The sequence below is a fragment of the Notolepis coatsorum genome (assembly GCF_963971535.1).
Source record: "Notolepis coatsorum genome assembly, chromosome: 1".
NCBI lineage: Eukaryota > Metazoa > Chordata > Actinopteri > Aulopiformes > Paralepididae > Notolepis > Notolepis coatsorum.
The window spans coordinates 187,939,768-187,957,450 of record NC_140165.1 but is presented as its reverse complement, the minus strand read 5'-3'; the positions used below and the strand labels follow the sequence as shown (position 1 = coordinate 187,957,450).

The 17,683-nt window shown below is 42.5% G+C and overlaps 1 protein-coding gene across 1 annotated transcript in view; it reads right to left on the bottom strand.

Moving 5' to 3' along the window:
* The window catches only part of pde2a (phosphodiesterase 2A), a gene marked incomplete at its 5' end in the record, with an annotated part of 420,725 nt that overhangs the window by 348,387 nt on the left and 54,655 nt on the right, over nt 1-17,683 (bottom strand). The gene's annotated exons all lie outside the window — the stretch shown is intronic.

The following is a 17,683-nucleotide window of genomic DNA, read 5'->3' as shown; positions in this document are numbered from 1 at the left end:
CAAAATATATACACACATGTATTTAATATAACACATACACACAGTCCTGAAACCAAAATATATACACACATGTATTTAATATAACACATACACACAGTCCTGAAACCAAAATATATACACACATGTATTTAATATAACACATACACACAGTCCTGAAACCAAAATATATACACACATTTATTTAATATAACACATACACAGTCCTGAAACCAAAATATATACACACACATGTGTTTAATATAACACATACACACAGTCCTGAAACCAAAATATATACACACACATTTATTATATTTAATATAACACACACACAGTCCTGTTCTATTTTCACTCCTACGCACAGAAAAATCGGGATTTATCAAACGTGCGTGCACAGGTCGTACGCACACCTGCAAGTACTCTGTGTTGATAAATACCACTTGTTCTTACGCTCCTCGTAAGAACAGTCTTGAAACCAAAATATATACACACAAGTATTTAATATAACACATACACACAGTCCTGAAACCAAAATATATACACACATGTATTTAATATAACACATACACACAGTCCTGAAACCAAAATATATACACACATTTATTTAATATAACACATACACACAGTCCTGAAACCAAAATATATACACACACATGTGTTTAATATAACACATACACACAGTCCTGAAACCAAAATATATACACACATTTATCTAATATAAGTATATAACACACACACACACACAGTCCTGAAACCAAAATATATACACACACATTTATTATATTTAATATAACACACACACAGTCCTGTTCTATTTTCACTCCTACGCACAGAAAAATCGGGATTTATCAAACGTGCGTGCACAGGTCGTACGCACACCTGCAAGTACTCTGTGTTGATAAATACCACTTGTTCTTACGCTCCTCGTAAGAACAGTCTTGAAACCAAAATATATACACACATGTATTTAATATAACACATACACACAGTCCTGAAACCAAAATATATACACACATGTATTTAATATAACACATACACACAGTCCTGAAACCAAAATATATACACACATTTATTTAATATAACACATACACACAGTCCTGAAACCAAAATATATACACACACATGTGTTTAATATAACACATACACACAGTCCTGAAACCAAAATATATACACACACATCTATCTAATATAACACACAAACACAGTCTTGAAACCAAAATATATACACACATTTATCTAATATAAGTATATAACACACACACACACACAGTCCTGAAACCAAAATATATACACACACATTTATTATATTTAATATAACACACACACAGTCCTGTTCTATTTTCACTCCTACGCACAGAAAAATCGGGATTTATCAAACGTGCGTGCACAGGTCGTACGCACACCTGCAAGTACTCTGTGTTGATAAATACCACTTGTTCTTACGCTCCTCGCTCGTGCACAATTCTAAGTATTTGCATACAGAACCGCCCCCAATTAACCATATATGGTAACAGGTGATAGATATCGGTCATAATCAGCCAGTATCACCTCGTCACCTGTGTTCGTGAAGTTTCTGCATTGTGCTTATCTCTTACTCCGAAGTCGACCTTCTCATACTGGCTGTACAACTGTTTCATCCCTGTTAATGCAATCCGTAATCAGAAGAATTCGACACTGGCAAACGTGGTACCTTTCTTGGAAAAACTTTGTTTATTCCATAAACAAAGCCTCATACCAGATGTAACCAATTCTGTAATGTCCTTGAACAGTCTTAATTCATTCTTCTCCACCGTCTCTTATGCTATTAGTCCAATGGTTCTGGGCCTCGTCGTGGGCCAAAACCTCCCCTGTTAGCCGAAGCTAGCGATGATGTGGCATATTCCCTTCCCCCACCCAGCGAGGGTGAGGAGGGATCTCAAAGTCTCTGATCAGCGCGTCTGCTCGATTCCAAGTCGTGTCTTAATCTAACTTACCCCGGAAAACTCATGGCTCATAAAACGTGTTTTCCCTAGCAACGGGGCCCCGCCCCCTCTTCTCATTACTAAGGGACACACTACCATGGCAACAGCAGTCTTTGACACACTAACCGTCCTCTTCTATCGATGTCGAACTCTCCCCATAGCTCTGACCAAACCTTCCCCCACCAGCGGCCTGTTATCTCCTCTGTTGAACAACTCGGCCGACAACGACCTTGGCACTCACACACCCTGCTTGCTGCTCTCTACCGTGGAAACACACACTGGCTGCCGGCTACTTTTAAGATCTATAGATCCGTCTGAGTAGATGCTGTCACCCACCGATATATTTACATTATAATGCAGATATTTACATTATATACACATTGAAAAACAAGGATTCCTTCACAGGCCTCCCCTTTAAATTCCACAAACAAAATTCCTGTCCATGGAATGTTGGATAATGGCCAAACGAATAAAGAATTTCACAGAGCAAGAGGTCGATGTCCTCGTGAAGGAGGTCGACGCCAAGTCATCCCTGCTATTTGGTTCCCTCAGTGTGGTGGTAACCAGCAAATGAAAGACTGCTGCATGGGAGCAAGTGGGGCAGTTCATTCTATATCTCCGCAGTAGCGATCTGTGGCGGAGATCAAGAAAAAGTAGTTTGACGTGAAACTGTAAGAGTACAAGAGGAATGTCAGTGCGATTGAGGGGGGGGGGGGGCAGAGTCAGAAGGAGCTCTCCCCTTTGGACCAGCGCATTGCCAGCATCATTGGGGACACTGTGCTGTCAGGCATCACTGGCACTGCAGTGCACGGTGACAGCGACCTCATAACGGCTGGGCCATCCAGTCAACAGATGGAAGGTAATAATATAATATAATATACACTTCATTTGTATAGCAACTTTCATACAGGAATTGTCACATCAGTAAAAAAGACGGGCATAGAAATAATTCCGTTATTAGGGGACATGACAAAGATTATTTAGATTTTTATTTGAAACAATATTTAACCGTATGGTTTCAAACATTTCTAGCAAATAAATAAAACTTAATTAAATTGCCTATTCCACAGACAACTTGGCTGAGTTTCCTAGTCCGGTGGACACCCAGGAGGAGCAGGGAGCGTCGAACAGACCCTCTTCAGCATGCCAGGAGCCAAGGGTCCTGACAGAAGCTGCCCTGTCGAACCAAGAAGACACCACGCGTGTTATGCGAGAAATACGTGACAGGCTGACGGACTTGTGCGCGGTCATGTCAGATATCAACGACTCCCTAAAGACCATTGCTGCCTGGGCCGTTAACCACTGTTTGGCGTTGGTGTCATTAACTCATTCACGGCCAGCCGTTTTATCCATCCTTGTACTCAATGGGCCACGCTTTAAAAAAAAAGGGATTTTCACTATGCATCAAGTCAAGTCAAGTTTTATTTGTCACGGCATACAAGTATACAATGAAATGCGGGGGGTCTTGCCCACAACGATTGTGCATAATACAATAGTAATATATAATAAGAATCCAATAGAACGACATTGTGCAATAAAACAAGTAAACAAAGTAGGGCATATCGGTATATGTACATGAGTTATTTACAGAGCATGGTAGGACATGCTAGGTCCTGTGGTAGTGCAATACACTGTTAGCTTCGGATGAGGCACTGGGTCTTTATTTACACTGCTATACAATGCTATATTATACAATCTCAAGTTATACTATACTATTCTTAAAGTGACCTTTCCTTTTGTAAAGTGACCATAAGTGTGAGCGTGTGCAGCATGAGTGTGTCTGTGCTCATGTTAAAGTGGCTGCTAGTGTGTGAGCGTGTACAGTGTGTGTGTTGGGTGTGTGTGTGCTCATGTGTGCTTGTGTGTGGAGAGTTCAGTGTTCAAGGCTCTGATGAACTGGGGGAAGAAGCTGAGCCGAAGTCTCTCTGTCCTAGTTGCTGGTGTTCGCAGGCGTTTGCCTGACCGCAGCAGCTTGAACAGGCTGTTGTTGGGGTGGTGAGGGTCTTTCATTATTCTGCAGGCTCTGGATTTGCACCTCTTGTTGTATAGGACCTGCAGGGGTGGTAGTGCAATACCCGTGGTACGTTCGGCTGAGCGCACCACTCTCTGTAGGGCCTTCTTGTCCTGTGCCGTGCTGTTTCCATACCAGGCAGTGATGTTTCCAGTCAAGATGCTCTCTACAGCTCCGGAGTAGAAGGACTGGAGTATCTTCCCAGATACTCTGAACTTCCTTAACTGTCTCAGGTGGTAGAGGCGCTGCTTCGCCTTTTTTTACGACTGAGTCTACGTATGTGTGTTGTCCATGTCAGATCCTCTGAGATGTGGACCCCCAGGTACTTGAAGCTGCTCACCCTGTCCACGGTAGCCCCGTTTATCCTCAGTGGTGTGTGTGTCCCCTGCTGTCTCCTCCTAAAATCCATGATCAGCTCCTTGGTTTTACCAATGTTCAGAAGCAGGCTGTTTTCCTGGCACCAGCGTTCCAGTACCTCAACCTCCTCCCGGTAGGCCTGTCACATAGCAATGTCAAATGACAATATAGAATATAAGCTGGAGCGGGCTGTATGTGAAAACCAGCCCCTCCAGTAGTGCATTAAGCAAGGTCCCGAGCAGGTAAGAAAGTAAACACAAGGCGTTGATCCAAATAGTAAATTATATTTATTCTCGGGGAAGGAATTCAAACCTTCACTTAAATTATATTTATTCTCGGGGAAGGAATTCAAACCTTCACTTGGCTATGATGAGAAAGGAGGGGAAGTAATCCCACAAACATATAACAAATAGGGAAAAAGGTAGTTGGAGAACAGACAAGTAAATACTATAATTAAGGCTAGCATGGGCTGTGTCCTCAGACACCAGCCAACCAGGTTGGCACTGGGATATCACCCAGCACTAAAGCCAACACAGTGAACAAATAGTTCCAGTGGAACAGTGGCAATTAGGCACAACAAGCCAACAATATGATACTCCCACACAATAGGGTAAATCACACAAAGTGACAAGTAAACATAAGAATCGCTCCACACAATAGTGGCATCCAACGGCAACCTCACTCCACTCTGGTCACTGGCACATGACAGAATGAGGCGCCCCGATGTGTGTCACCTCCCAATCTATTAACCACCCATCTCCACTGCCTGTCTTGAAGATGCACCAATCAGGGGCAACCAATCCAATCAGGGAGATGAGTGGCATCTGCGGAAACAGAAACAGGCGATTAGGAGATGACACAACACCACACATAGAAAACACAAATAATATATTACCCTGATGTTACATGGTGTTAAAATATATGGCAATAATGATAATGAACAACCCACGTACGTGACAAGGCCTTCTCGTCGTTGACCGAGATCAGCCCCACCACCACTGTGTCGTCCGCAAACTTCACTATGGAGTTGGAGCTGAACTTGGCCACACAGTCATGTGTGTATAGTGAGTACAGCAGGGGGCTCAGAACACAGCCCTGGGGGGATCCGATGCTCAGGGTGATGGTGTTGGAGGTCTGACCCCCCACCCTGACCGCCTGGGGCCTCTCACTCAGAAAGTCCAGTATCCAGGCGCTCAGAGCGGAGCTCAGACCCAGCTCGATAAGCTTCTCCACCAGTCTGATGGGGACTATGGTGTTGAACGCTGAGCTCCTTCTGGCGGTCTAGGTGAGAAACATTGCAGTGTTTGTAGGGCTATATCTAATTTCTATAGTATAGCTATGGAGACAATAGTATGGCTCATTTGGCAGTATTTTGATTGATTGATTGATTGATTGATTTGTTTGATTGATTTTTGTGTCTTACAGGTGTATGCCCAGCCCATATGGGCTTACAAGACACATAAACAATAAGTATATAATAGTATACTTGACATTGACAATAAGTTATATAGACCAAGATGGCCACACAAAAAAAGAAAACAAAATAAAATGTAATATAACAAGCTGTAAACAATGTATGTAAATAGGGATGTCCGATATTATCGGCCGACCGATATTATCGGCCGATATCGGCAGTAAAATGTGATATCGGAAAATATCGGTATCGGTTTAAAAAAAATTAAAACAATAACAATATTTGTTATATATATATCCAGTGACATTATTAGTTACCTGAAATTATTCAGTTTTTTGGGGGGGGGGGAAACCCTGCATATATCGGTATTGGTTGATATCGGTTGATATCGGTATCGGAAATTAAGAGTTGGACAATATCGGAATATCGGTATCGGTAAAAAAGCCAATATCGAGCATCCCTATATGTAAACAAAGAAACAAGAGGAATTCATATACAATTATATAGGACAGGGGTGGGCAACTTTGTATATGGTGAGGGCCACAAAATGTCCACAATCAATCTGGGGGGCCGCATTGTTTATCGGCAGTCCGGCCAGTAGTACCCCATCACTCAAATAGCCCTAATAGTCACATGGTATATAAACAATTAAAATGTGTTGTAACTTTGTTTTTATTCCATTTCAAATGCATTTAGTAATGCAATTTCACCTTTATGAATTTATAAACAGCTGAATTTAAAAGTATTGCTGTGTAACCCCAAATATATACAAAAATGATCAATTATAATTAAGGCTTCTAATAAAATAAATGTATGAACTTAAAGCCCACTGCTCAACAAACACAAAGCAGCATTCCTGCTGCATTTCACTACAACAGTAAATAATAAATGATTTTGTTAAATGTATAAACTTTTATCCTGCTACTAAACAAAACATTATAACACTGAAATGCATGTTATGGATATGAAGCACTCAGGAATGTTTTGTTTAGTAGCAGGATAAAAGTGCCAAGCTTCTTGGCACAGAGAGCCTCCTATATCAGATAAAAAAAGAAAAACGATTTAACGACTCTCGCATGTAATTTGACTACACTCGACTCGCATTGGTCATTATAGTGACCCACAATAGATGGAAATTATGTTAGCGAACTTACCTGATGTATAATGCAGTGCAGCATTGGACACTCAACGCCACTCTGCCTTAGAAGCCCGGCGAATCCTGTGCGTTTTCCTTTAATTGCCGGTGCTCCATCGGTAACAACAGCCGACAGTTTATCAAAACCCCCATATTGCTGCACGCACTTTCAACAGCGTTTCATATGTCCACACTACGGCTGACCCCTATTAGTCAAATAGTCGACTAATCGATCGAAAGGAGCCATAGTCGACTGCCAACTCTTCTTAGTCGAATACAATACAAAAAAATAATTTTTTTTTTTTTTTTTCTTTTTTTTTTAATAATGGCCTGGGGCCGCATGGAACGTCGGTGAGGGCCGCATGCGGCCCGCGGGCCGCCAGTTGCCCCTCCCTGATATAGGATATAGTGTGTTTTGTCTCAAGTGCCATGCTTTCTCCAAAAATCCTGCAAAACTGAAGATCTCAGACTGCCAAAACAAATCCGGATTTACAAATCTAATTTTCTCAAATAAAGCCCTCCTCAAATCGGTGTACAAGGGGCAATAAAAAACAAAATTATATTCATCTTCCACCACTCCCAGATCACAGAGAACACACAACCGCTCCTCCTCAGGTTTACCTTGGAATCTACCCACTTCCACAGCCGGCAGGGTGCCATACCTCAACTGGGCACACAGAGACCTCTGTCTTCTCTTTAAGTTTAACATTACATAAGGTTCAGTAAAATACTCATCTTTAATTTCAACATATTTTCTAAGTTTAGGTTTTTTCCATATCTCCACCTTCCACTTATCCTGATGGATTGTTGATAATTTTGTTTTAATTATGTGAACCTTACACTGCAGATTGTTCATAAAAATCATACTTAAGTCAGCAGAAGAAAAAATCATGGACATCTCTCTTGACCAGGGATGACCGTGTGCTCTGTCCCAGTTAAATATCTTTTTTGTCACCCTTTTGTCATTTGGCAGCTGGACCAGGCGGTTCCATAACCTAACCATTTCACCTTTTTGCTTGACCAAGCATGAGTCCCAACCCATGTCCCCTTCTATAGCCCCTTTTGCTGTATATTTATGGATTCCCAAGAAGTATCTCATGGCACGGTTCTGGATAGTATTACATTCAGGTGTATCATCAAAACCCCATACTCCAGCAGCATAAAATAAAACAGAACCAACCATTGAATCAAATAGTTGTGTAAATGTTGAAAACCCAAGGTCAGTGCACACTTTCATTTTACTAGCTACTACTTTAATGTACTCATTAAATATAAAACCAAGATATTTATAAGAATATGTGTAAATCAGGGGCGTTGGTCCAAATTGAAACTTATATGGTTACTCTGCTGTTCATGTTTTTTCCTGAAGTGCATAATCTCTGTTTTTTCACTGTTAATCGCAAGTCTCCATTTCCTGCACCAAGAACTCATAATATTCAACATATTTTGTAAATTTGCTTAATTTTCTGCAAACAGAACAATATCATCAGCGTACAATAAAATACTTAGGATTATATTATCGATTGGAATACCAAGATTGGCTTGCTTAATTTCTTGCGCCAGGTCATTAACATAAAGGGCGAACAAAGTGGGAGAAAGCACATCTCCCTGTTTTACACCGAATGGGGTGGGGAACCAGCCGGTCCTAACATCATTCAGCTGCAGACAGGCAGATGGGGCCTTATACAGGCTTTTGTTAGCCTTATAAAATAGACCATCAATACCAGAACAAATTAATTTATAATCCAGAAGCTCTCTATTAATCCAATCAAAGGCTTTTTTAAAGTCAACAAAACAAACAAATGTATTCTTGCCCTCGTCCAATCTGGCTCTCACCACCGATGATAAAACAAAGACATGATCAATACAGTCTTAGCCCTAAACCCATTCTGCTCATCCATCAACATTTCATTATATTCTAAGAATTTACTTAATCTATTATTAAGAACACTTGAATATAATTTATAAACTGTACTGATCAAACTAATACCTCTGTAATTTAGACAACTCCTCAATACCCCTGGCTTTATTCAGTTTCGCTCTGTCCACTACACTCTGTACCTCGTCATAGTAATGTCACTGTTCAATAATTCACAAACTGTAGGGCTATTGCTCATCCTAAGTTCGGCCTCACATTTGAACTTACATATTTCTATCAGGAAACCATCATCAAATAAAGGGTGACTATTACAGGCATATAGGCTACTATAATCAGTTTCCCACTTTTTCAGAATCTGCTCAGTTTCAAAACATAAAACATATAGATATAAAATCATTGTAGGATCAAGGTGGAATTGACATCAGATAGTCCTTCCCTTTGATCGAGGTTATTCCAAAAAGAATATTCCAATTGTCTGATCGCGATTTCCAGTATTGATGTCCATCGGGTCCCTAACATGAAAAAAAGTCTTGTTTTAGTCAGGGGGAAAAGCTTTGTTGACGACCATATTTAGTCATAATTTTCATTGAGAGTATACTCGTTATTGGCGCTCAAGAGATGGCGGGCAATAACGAGTATATACGTTATTGGTGTAGAAAGTGTTAAGATAGTATGGATGGAATAGGCGCCTTACTTATGTGTCATTGTCTTTGTTTACTAAAAGAAGGTCTACATTTGCACTGGATGTCTGGCTATTGAGTGGTTCCAATTGTAACAAGCAAAACCCTGTTGTTTTTCCACAGTGGTTTTAATTAACTCATTGACTGCCGGGAATTAGATGTTAGCCCCGCTCTAGCACTGCCACGCTTTAAAAGATAGGACTGCATCACCTTGTTTGTAGAGCTATAACTATATTATAGCTATGGATACAATACTATGGCCCATTTGACATCACCTATCTATCGTTCAATATGTGAAAAATAATGCATTTTTCCATCCATACGTTCCCGTGTTATACTGTGGTGAATATAAGTATGGTTTTAGAGGGGTCTAGGGTAATTCCCGAAATGCTGAGTTATAGCATATACGTCAATTCCACTATATACGTTGCCGTTTCTTGCCTGTACACGCTATTATTACAAAATCAAATCTATATCATAGGTATTATGTTCCATCATGAATGCATGAAAGCGGGGGGGGGGGGGGGGGGTCGTTTCTGATTATTTGATTGTCAGTAACGGCATTCGTATTGAACACTAAAAAGCGTTGCAGGATCAAGCAAAAATGTACGTCAAATCGTCCTTACCTGGGATTGGGAGTATTCCAAAAATAATATTCCAATTGTTTGATTGCCATCTGGTACATCCAATGTCCATTTGGTCCACGGCCTAATCCACCACAACATATCGATCGGGGATATTTGACGCACTTCAATGGAAGCGGGAGAACCGGTCGCCTCGCCCGACAAGGAAAAATGAAACCCGAGACATTTGGCCGTTCCACAGGCCAAGATACAAGGTTACAAAGGGTGCTCGATACGCCGTCTAGCGTGATGCGGCCGTTATTGCACTTTGGCATTCTCAGGATGATTCCCCATGTTAACACAGAGTACGTGTGCCTTTAATAAATAGAAATATTGAATAAAAGAAATAACGATCAAATAACGTTGTTGCCGTTCAATGATTGGCGCTGTTACGACCCTGGCTCATGGGTACGCAACCTATGTGTAACCAACACCAAAACCCTGTGCTCTAACTCAAAATGCTACTAAACCGAGGAACTATTAATGTAAATGTAAACTAAAGTACTAGGGTAAACAAACGGACAAGGACTGAAGAACCTAACAGTTCTTTCTCTAAGCACAGACAGTGCATGTGTGTTACTAGGTCTGCCTTTAAAGCTCCCCAGCAGGTAACCAATCAGCACTAATTGGCTAATTGGCAGGCCTCACCTGCATGCCCGGTGACACAGGAGTGATCAGGCCTCTAGTACATAACACCTCCCCCACCAAACTGGTTGCCCAAGAGGCAACCACTACACAACAACCCATAAACAAAACTAAAAACAACTGTGACCCCTTAGTTGTCAGGGCCACTACCACAACAGCGATAACGGGTACCACAAACACCGGTACTATGATCGTGAGAGGGCGTTTGCTAGCACGTTGTCCCTCCCACGATGTGGCGAATATCCAAGTTATACGCCTGGAGGAACAAACTCCATCGCATCAAACGATGGTTCGAGTTCACCATGCTGCGAAGAAAAACCAAAGGGTTATGGTCTGTATACACAACAAGGGGTAAACTGGAGGATCCAACGTAAACATCAAAATGGTTCAAGGCAAGAACCGGGTCGGCCCCTGTCGAACACGACCACCGATACCGATCTGTCAAAATTATACTGCAAACCAAAATCAACCTGAGAACTGCGCTTAACAGAACAGAACACAGCACAACAAAACCATAGATCACTGATACCACCACCGCACCCATATCCATCCCACCTGGCACTGGCAGTTCAGGATACTGCACACCGTGAACATCCAGAGTAGGCTGTACCGCCTCAGGTACAGCCCCAGTGTACCGGGAACATGGCAGTACGACGTCACAATAACGTCTGGAACACCATCTAAAATGGCGTCACCCAAAATAACTTTGTCCTGATCAAAATCAAAATGGCTGCCACTCAACAGACCAGGCGGCTCCTGCTCCACAGGACACAGGTAACTAGGTTGACCATCACACCTAGTGCATGGCAGAGAATCAGTGTGGACATGTGGATCAATGTCAGAATCATCAACTGACATACTGGGACCATCCCTGCCCACAAGTGAAACATTAGGGACAATAGAGCTATTGTGGGAAGGCTGGCAGCCTAAGTCAAGCTTAGTAGCCTCTCCAACTAGAACGGTGTCACATGAAACAACAGCACCTCTCATAGCATCCGTCCCACACTCATCCTCCAATTTGTTCGTGGCCTCAGCCACCGTACAGGCTGGGAAGACCTTGAGACACTGCGCTGCCATATCATCTCCTGTCACATGCTTCTCCGGCACGCCTGTCAACTCTGGTTTCACCACCGGGCCTAACACAAAACCACAATCAAGAGAATCATTATGCAGAGGTACATCCACAGTGTGCTTTCCAAAATTCTCAACAGGTACACATTTTAACTCAACAAAGAATGTGTCACTAAGTGTAATGTCCCAAGTCGAAGTATCAACAACATCACTTTTGTCCTTTGACATTTCTCGTGCCACAGCACACACAGGAAACACTCCTGGATGTTTCTGTGCCAGCTCATTAGAGACCTCAGAAACCACAGGAATGGGAGTTACAACCGGAGTAGCCAACACTTTGTCACCAGCCAAATCATTCCCTAGAATGAAGGACACCCCCTTTATGGGAATGTGAGAACATACCCCCACAACAACATTGCCTGATACTAAGGGAGAATTGAGCGTGACCTCATGCAAAGGTGCATCCACAAATCCACCCCCAAAGCCCCGAACAACGACACCGGAATGCAAAGAAGAGTCTTCTGAAAACGGCAAAACCCCCTCCAGAATGAGGGACTGAAAAGCACCGGTATCTCTCCAAATTGTTATAGCCTGTTTGGACTCTAGTGCATTAGTCAGGGAAACAAATCCATTCATCATAAACCTTGAGGAACCCACGAGTTCTTTGTCCACACGTTTGATACTTTCCCCATCCCCATCTAACGTTGGCATAGGCGTCCTGCATATGGTTTCTACCAGAGCCACGGTTCTGAAATTTTTCTGCTCAAGCACCGGGCACCCAGCAACGATATGACCAGGTTCTTTACAGTAAAAACAGATAATCCCTTCTGGGAATGCACCAGCAGACCCACCCCGCCTAGGAGGTGAAGTTAACTGACCAGCAGACACAGGTTTTGGGAAACGGCCCCCCTGAACAGGACGCCTATCCCCGGACTCAACACGGTAGTCCTCCAAAAACACGGACTTGTGTGTCAACACAAACTCATCGGCGAAGACAGCGGCGTCGCCTATCTTCGATACCCCACGCTCATTTAGATGTGTGGAAACGGTATCAGGAACACATCTTTTAAATTCCTCTAGGAGAATCAACTGCCTAAGCTGCTCTCTTGACTCTGCCTTCTGAGAAGTGCACCACCTGTCAAACAGGTTCTCCTTCTCCCTACCAAACTCAACATAAGACTGCCCCTCCAACCTGCGATAACCTCTAAAACGCTGACGATAGGCCTCAGGGACCAACTCATAAGCCCTCAAAATGGAAGCTTTAACCAGCTCATAATCAGCGCTTTGTTCAAGGGACAGAGCAGTGTAGGCTTCTTGTGCCCTACCAACTAAAACACATTGCAGCAGCAGTGTCCAGGCGGTATCAGGCCACTTCAATGTGGTTGCCACCCGTTCAAAAAGGGGGAAATATCTTTCCACGTCTTTCTCAAAAAATGGTGGCACCATCCTAATATTCCTGCCTACATCAAACCCGGAACGTGACTCTGGATGCAGAGCACCTGCCTGCAAGGCAGCATGCTTATATTCAAGCTCCTTCTGTGCACGCTCGTGCTCCAGCAACATTTGTTTCTCCTTAAGCTCACGCTCCTCTCTCCTCTCCTCACGCTCGTGCTGTAGCTGCCTTTCCTTAAATTCCAACTCCCTTATCCTCCAGTCACCCTCTACACCAGGTAATAGCGGAGATGCGCCAGACGAAGGAGGCTCCTCCACCCTCTCCTCAAGCACCTGTTCCCTAATGAGCAAAACCCTCAAAGCACCCAAGGCAGATGGTTTCAAACGTTTCTCACTGGGAGTAAGCTCGACCTTGTAGTGCACAGCAAGCTCAAGAAGCTGTTCTTTTGAAAACCTCTCCAACATGTCATGTGAAGGGTGATCCACAAAATCCCTAACGGAAGCCATCTTTTCTGCACCAGCGCCACAACCCGTTCACTTTAGAGTCACCAAAAAGCTGCCAAAAGCACCCTAGTACACACACAATCCACCTAAAGAGCCACCAAAGAAACACTAAAGAACCACTGAAGAACGACTAAAGAACCACGACGAACCACTGAAGAACCATACAGAATGCCAAAGCCACTAATAATAACCATAAAGGGACACGGTGGCAATGTGTGCTACAGAGCGCACATTTCAAGGACGCAAAAAAAAACATTAAAAAAAAACACACCCACCCCAAATAGACGTGTCATACACTCAGGGTGTTAGGTGCTACCAGGTATGCTCACCAAACACTCAAACAAACAAAATAAATCCAACAAACAATTCCAAACAGGTGCGCCTTCTAACCTGATATGACTACATATGCTTCTACGTCTAAACTGCAGAAAAAACTGGCCCACCACATGTCTACCCTAAGAAACACTAAGTCAAGCCCTACCACACTACCTGTGTTTTCTGGCCGCCCTAATCTACCTACCCTTAACCTAATGCCCTGTAGACCTAACCTTCTTCAACCACACCTGCTACCAGTCAAAGATCATATACCAATCATTTCATTGACCGCCCCAGGAGTACGTGGTGCACAGGACGCTAACCAACAACCAGAAAATAATGTCCCTATCTACATGTGGTGCCCACTAAACTATATATTTTAACAGCATAAGTAGTCACATCAAATTACAAACAAATACGGCATACTCACCTGTTTGACGAAATGGCTCAGCCCCCACGTTACACCATATGTAACGAACACCACCCAAACCATAATACGATGACACCCCGTGCAATAAAAAAAAAAAAAACACCAAACAAAGTTCTAGGGGTAAAAGATCCCGGACGAGCGCCCAACTGTTACGACCCTGGCTCATGGGTACGCAACCTATGTGTAACCAACACCAAAACCCTGTGCTCTAACTCAAAATGCTACTAAACCGAGGAACTATTAATGTAAATGTAAACTAAAGTACTAGGGTAAACCAACGGACAAGGACTGAATAACCTAACAGCTCTTTCTCTAAGCACAGACAGTGCATGTGTGTTACTAGGTCTGCCTTTAAAGCTCCCCAGCAGGTAACCAATCAGCACTAATTGGCTAATTGGCAGGCCTCACCTGCATGCCCGGTGACACAGGAGTGATCAGGCCTCTAATAATGGATTGGATTTATATAGCACTCTTCTCTGACTGACTGTTGCTCTGACTCAGAGCGCTTCACAGAGTCCATTATTCGTTCATACACAGTCATACCGGTGGTGGTAAGCTACAATTGCAGCCAGAGCTGCCCTGAGGCAGACTCACAGAAGCGTGGCGAATAATCAATGCCTACGGCCCCTCCGACCACCACCAACATTCATTCACATGCATACACATTCATACGAGGCAAGTAGGTTAAGTGTCTTGCCCAAGGACACAACGGCAATGGGATGGACATGGGCTTGAGCGTGATTCGAACCACCAACCCCCCGCTCCACCCCTGAGCCACGCCGCCCCACACATAACAGTACAGTTACATGTTAGTACATAACAGCGCCCAATAACGAGTAAACTTGTCGTTTGGCGGGGAATGAGTTAATAAAGTTTATTTATTTATTTGTTTATTTATATGTTATTAAATTATTTTGTAAATTCTTCTCTCAAATGTATTTATTATTGTTTGTGTGTAGATCCTTCCTGAAAAACCAATAAACAAAATGTATAAAAAAAAATATTTATATCCTAATCGTATTCAATTCTCCAAAGCTGTTTATAAATCTAACCCATTTAACCTTTAACCCTTATCTTAACGCTAAGATAAAATAGAAATCCCTTTGTTGATATCAAAGTTCAAGTTTCTGTTATTAGTCATATGACTAATTGGATACATTTTTAGTTTTAGTCTGTCATGTCTCAAATGCCCTTTTTTATTTTCATCATATTTAGTCAACTTTAACTATTTTGAGTTTAGTCAAGTTTTAGTCAACTTAGTCAAATACACTATGGTGCTATACATAACATTTGTATGTAGAGTAATCATTAAAGAAAAAAATTATATATATATATATATACAGAACTTTTATAAAGATGTGGAATAAAAGTATTGCTTCCCCCCAAAAAATATTGATTAATATCATCATTAAATACACTATGGTATTCATGGTAACTTACTTACTTATGCCTGCTACCCCTTCTGGGGCATAGGCCGTCAACAAGTGATCTCCAAGCATCTCTGTCTTGAGCTGTTCTCTCCAGTTGGTTCCAGGTCATTTTCATGGTCTTGGTGTCTGCCTCCAGGTCTCTGCGCCAGGTGTTTCTCGGGCGGCCCCTTTTCCGCTTGCCCTGCGGGTTCCATGTTAGGGCTTGTCTGGTGATGATACTTGCGGGCTTTCGCAGGGTGTGGCCTATCCAGCGCCATCTGCGTTTCTTAATTTCTTCTTCTGCGGGCAGCTGGTTTGTTCTCTGCCAGAGTTCGCAGTTGCTGATGGTGTCTGGCCATCGGATGTGGATGATCTTCCGCAGGCAGCTGTTAATGAAGACCTGCACTTTCCTGATGGTTGCAGCTGTAGTTCTCCACGTCTCTGCTCCGTATAGTAGGACTGCCTTGACGTTGGTGTTAAAGAATCTGACTTTGGTGTTGGAAGTCAGCTCTTTTGAGCTCCAGATGTTCCGTAATTGTGTAGCACTTGTGTCACTAACAGTAACAGCTGTTCGCCACGGACCAGTTCTAGACTCAAATGAGGAGAGGAGTAATATACACAGTTAAAGGAATGGCAGGCCAGAGACAAGGTTATAACAATGACCGGTATTTTATTCTCGACAGCGCTAGCTAGACAATTACAATACATACAAACGTAAAGTAGTGAAGTATCCCTTTTTGGTTCTTTTCTTAACCACTCCCTCTTTCAGGAAGGTTAATTCGATATCAAGTCCTAGGTTGATTGGATCAACACATTAGGTTCGGTTCAGACGTCTCTGAGGTTGTCACTAGCTAAAAGCTAGGTTTAAGTTTGGACATTAGATGTATCCCTTTTATCTTATCTTATCAAGTATCTTATTGGGTGCATTGACCCTTTAAATCTCTTTACAGGAGAAAATCAGTGGTTCAAGTATCTTATTGGGTGCATTTACCCTTTAACTCTCCCTCTTTACAGGAGAAATATCAGTGGTTCAAGTATCTTACTGGGTGCATTGACCCTTTAACTCTCCCTTCTTACAGGATAAATATCAGTACCCATATATACAATGTACATCAATCAAATACAAAATACAATATCAAAATACAAAAGGTGAAACGGGGTCAAAAGCCCTTGGAAGTCCTTGTGCTCTCGTTCAATCAGTTCGTATCATAGAAAAGGATATGATGGTCCTTGGAAGTTCTTGTGACTCAAGTTCAATTACTTCGTTAATTCCTGATCCACTTCCTCACTGGGAATGAGGAAGGTAATTCACAATCCTACCAGGCTGTTGAGGCAACAGGGTGTTGAGGCAACAGGGGTAACAGATCAGGCTTGGAGTATAGCCCTGATCTAGATCTGAGGTTCAGTGGCTTGGCTGGCCATCTTGTGTCGGTCCGGCACACTGCCTCGTCCCGCGTGGGCACACATGATGAGTGGTGGTTGGTCGGGACTTCTGGGAACTCTTCCCGGGGGTGGAACGGGGTGCTAGAAAACCTGGCCTGCGTTATACAGGCATTCAGAAAATAAAAGCTATTTACCATCTTTCATTGCTTTATCATCTTTTCATTGCTTCTAGAATGAACAGTCAATCAGGCTACTTTTAGCTATGCTAAGCTAAAGTAGGCTACCTTATCACAGCACGTGGGAATGTCCATTTGTCTTATGCTAAGTTAGGCTAAAGTGCACTAGCATATGCGAACATTCCTCACATTCCATATTAAACTCTCAAAAGCAGTCAAAATTTATATAGACCATGTTCTTATCATACAGCATATCAATACAACCATAAGTACTTCTGAAATGGTCTCTCTCTAGTTTTCATTTAACCAACTTCGGCTT